A 4,276-nucleotide genomic window follows, 5' to 3' on the forward strand; every position below is an offset into this window, starting at 1 on the left:
AGGCTGCCTAAAATATTCTGCATTCACAGGTTTACAAGTCAAAAGACTGGACTGTCTGGCTCTTTCTGAATAGCAGGGCTGAGCAAATGTGCTTTCTGAAGAGGGGGAGAGAGAGGGAGAGAGAGGGAGAGAGAGGGAGAGAGAGGGAGGGAGAGAGAGAGAGAGAGAGAGAGAGAGAGAGAGAGAGAGCGAGAGAGCGCGAGCAGAAACACAAAAAGCACTTAGAATGATTTCTGGTTTCCATCCAGAAGTCCATCACCAGATATAAATCAGACACCCAACAGCATGCTACTGTCTGAGTTTTTTACGGGCCTTAAGTGATCACTTTGGAAAAGCCATCTAAATATGCTCACATTTTAACCCGCATGAGCCTATGTTGAAAGCTACCCACGTAATGCAACGCAGTCACATGCTGCCTCTTGCATCACAACTATGTCACTCATATATTTCCATGCCCAGGGTAACTGTCCCAAGAGTAGCAAAGACCTTTGAAGTTCTAAAGAAAACCAAAATTGCCTGAACTGTTTATGTTTGGATCGGCCCCAGCAAAGAAAAGCTTTCACTTTTCTGTTATAATCACCTCCAGGGATGTTGCATCCAAAAATACTTTCCGAGGGTTCTGGGAGTCCTGCTAGGGCACCTGATGATAACATCCTAGTGGAACAAACTCCAATGGGGAAGAACATTGCGGCGATTCCCGGAGGCTGATACCAGGCATTTCATGCCAATTAAAATCTCTTGGCGAATTCATCTAATTGCAAGGCATTCTCCTTCCTTGCCCATTCAGTAGTATCTCAGCCTGCAAACACAGCCTACTGAAATCACTACAGTGTTTTAACGTGCTTTGTGGAGCTGCAGAATTTCCCAGTGGGTCAGTAACTGGTGTATATTGCTTTACATTTTAACAGTCTCTCTACAAATTCAGAATCAGAAATCAAACGTATTCATCCTGCGGTGATTTGCTTATTGCCTATGAATGGCACTTAAACAAGAGCAACAATGCACTTTTCACTGAAACGGGATTGATTTCAGCGTTCTGGCAAGCGCTTGGAAAAACCCCCTGCTTCATTCCCAGTGCATAAATCTCAGTCCTGCACTCTCCGTTTCCATGAAATGAGAAGGGAAGAGGGGAGGAGCTGAGCTTCATTAACAGGTGTCTGGATTTGGAAGGGGCATCGGGTTGCATTCTTTCATCCTCCCTTTTCCTCACTCAGTTCAAGCTGGTAATCAGGGGGAAAGTTGCTCTAAAACGCAAACGGAGTGCCCGATAGAAGGGGCTGCTGTGAGGAGATCTCCACGAGAAACACGGCTTCTGCTAAAATGGTCAGCAGAACCCCGGTATTGCATCACGGTTCCTTTGAAAGATTCAAGACACACAGAACCAGTATGTCTTCTTTAGAATAGAAGTTCATTCAATGAAATTGTTTGGCGTTAAATCAAGAGTGGCTTTAAAGCAAGACTGGATGGCCCCAGATGGAGCTGCTTAACACAACAAGGCATGTAATAAATGAGGCATGAACGACTGATCCCGGCAGTGCTCCTACCAGCCAGTCACTGGGTGTTTTGGAGGAGCATTTCTTTATTAGCAACCCCATCAAGCTTATAAAGTTGCCCGGCACTTTCGCCACTCTCTTTTTAAAATCGTGTCAGTTTCCTTTGGAGGCAGGCTGAAGTTCAGGAAACATGCGTTTGGACTGAGAGTCTCTTCCACGGTCTGATGGCACATACCTCAGTGGCATGTCATCTTCTTTCTTCTCTTCTCTCCCCCTCCTCTGGTTAAGCTTATCCACTATTTCACACTACATTTATGAAAGAGGTACTGGATCACTTTGCCTTTCTTCCCTCTAGGAAACCCTTGTTCAGGCATCAGGATCCAGCCCAAAGGCAGCCTTTCCCGGCTTTCCCCTCCACTGTTGACTGCCCCTAAACCAAGGAATCGAAGCCAGTAGCCACGGTGCAAGGCAGACATGTGTGTTAGTTGTCGGGATGTTCCTGGGGAGCTTCCACTGTACATGCATAATGTCTGAAATTTGAATTTGAATATGTCTCATAAGCCTCATGCAAGTGGCCATTCCTCTGACAAAGAAAGTAGCCAAAGTAGCCTAAGTAGAAAGTGTGGTGGAAAACAAGGAGGATACAAACCAGATGGTAGCAGATGGAAGAGAGAAGAGGCAACAGGCCTCAGACTCCTGAGGGCAGAACTACGAAGATGGGAAGTGAGGGAAGTGGTGCATTGAGCTTGGGTCTTGAACCTGGGCAAATGGGTATGTGGCACAGTGATTCTCTGAGAAAAGGAACAAGGTGGAGTGGATCTGTAGAGGGAAATAATGAGTTTTCTTGTATTCCAATTTTTTGGCTTTCATAGAATTCTATTTTCAATTCTCAGAAGAATGAGGCTGTAAATCATTTCTAAAATTAAAAATCACAATATAGAGATGGTGTCATTGTGTTGGAAAGCAACCGTTGTCTCTGCCAGGCTGGGGGAGACATTCTTTCAGAGAAGGCATCTTCTCTGACTTCAGGGCAACTTCGTTCTCGTTCAAGTCAGAATCAGGAGAGGGCAGGATTGAGAGCTGGCGGAATGCTGTTTTTGGAACTCTGTGTTATAGACACATTTCTTTCTCCGCCAGCTTCCTTTCTCAGGCTATCACAAGTGCCAGGTGTAGCCTGCTTTCTGAAACTGCAGAGATTTAAAAGAAAGACCCCATGGCATCTTCCAAGACTGAATGCAGCTGTCCCTCAGTCACTCTCAGTCTTGCCCTTCAGACATTTCAGAGAGCTCCTTCTGAAAGCATTCCATCCCTTTGTTGCTCTCGGCCAAACTCACCAAACCTGCTTTTTGGCTTGTGAGTGTGTGCTTTTCTCTATGTAGCTGAGTCATGGCCAGCCTGGAGCTGCCCCCTCCCCTACCACCTCCCCCTTCCCTCCGCCCCAGGACAACTGGTAGGGTGATTGCCTTTAACTTAAATCAATTCTCACCTAAGTGTAGCCAACCGTCAGGACTCCCATGAATCTGCAAGTAGCTTTTCCATCCCTTAGGGTACACAGAAATTCCCCTTAAAATGCTCCACCCAGAACTGACAAGGTGATGCCATGAAGTCTGTATTCTGTGATGTCATTAGATGTGGAGGGAACAATGGGTGGGCTTGCTTTGTCAGAGTAAGCTTAAAAACTCAAGCTCTAAGGACTGACTCATCAAAACATAAATCTCCAACTCTTCTGCCTGTCAGTGTGTCAACTTGGGCAGGAAACTTATTGTCTCAACAATTTATGTTCTCATCTGCACAGGGAGATTAAAACCATCCCAGTCTCAGCCTCATTTTTGTTGTGAACTAAAAGAAATGATGAGTGTAAAGCGGTTATGCAGTGGCCAGCACATAGCATGCGCCCGGTTAACAACCGTTGTTATCAAAATGTATGTCCCACAAGCTACGTCAAAATGAGCTTCTAAGAATTTGATTAATAGGTTCACATATATGGTTTGATAGAAGAAATAAGACCCAGTGTTCCATGGATCAGTAGGGTAATTAGAGTTCTCAATAATCTATTGTACATTTCGAACTAGCTAGAAGAGAATAATTCAAGTGTTTCTAGAATTAATAAAGGACAAATATTGAAAATGATAGATATCCCAAGTACACCAATTTGATTCGTACGAATTCAATGAATATATTAAATTATCACATGTAGTCCCGAAACTGTGGCTATCTATTATGCATCAGTTAAAAATAATAAATAATGAAGGGGTCACAGAGGAAAGGTATTTCTACATAGATAAAAACATCCATTGATCGCTAGAATGTTAAATGTACATTTCACTTCTTTTCAATGATTATTTGCTATTGGAAAAACTTGAACCTGAGTTTGGAATGTTAGCGAGGAGTGACTTAAATTAGTTGAATATTCAGAGCTGGTGACACAGTTCTGTGTATATATATGTGTACACACACACACACACACAGGATCACTAGAAAGTCTGCAGTTCATTCATGCCACCTCTTAAGCCTGTCTGGATTCTGGAGTTCTGAGACCAGAACAGACTATGCAGGACAGGAACATTAAACCTGAACGTGTGCAATAGGCCTGACAAACAATGACCCTCCTGGCGCTCCGATCACTTAACCTCCCCGGACCTTGGGTTCTTGGGCTATAAAATGACCTGTATGGCCTCTCCCATCTTAACACTCTGCCATTTCAAGAAGACAGCTTTTAATTGCAAGTAGTAGGTAGCGGTTCTCAAACTTTCTTTGCAAAGGTCATGCAAGGTGTTTATTTA

The 4,276-nt window shown here is 44.0% G+C and overlaps 1 long non-coding RNA gene across 3 annotated transcripts in view; it reads right to left on the reverse strand.

Annotated features, from left to right (window-relative positions):
* Positions 1-3,063, reverse strand: part of LOC108528539 (uncharacterized) — a 61,454-nt gene extending 58,391 nt beyond the window's left edge. For all 3 annotated transcript variants that reach the window (XR_001885180.1, XR_001885179.1, XR_001885181.1), the window contains exon 1: positions 2,980-3,063. This is a non-coding gene — a long non-coding RNA (uncharacterized LOC108528539). The remainder of the gene's footprint in view (positions 1-2,979) is intronic.
* Positions 3,064-4,276: the final 1,213 nt, after the last annotated feature.

This window comes from Rhinopithecus bieti, unplaced genomic scaffold (assembly GCF_001698545.2).
Source record: "Rhinopithecus bieti isolate Rb0 unplaced genomic scaffold, ASM169854v2 scaffold_5477, whole genome shotgun sequence".
NCBI classification, from domain to species: Eukaryota; Metazoa; Chordata; class Mammalia; order Primates; family Cercopithecidae; genus Rhinopithecus; species Rhinopithecus bieti.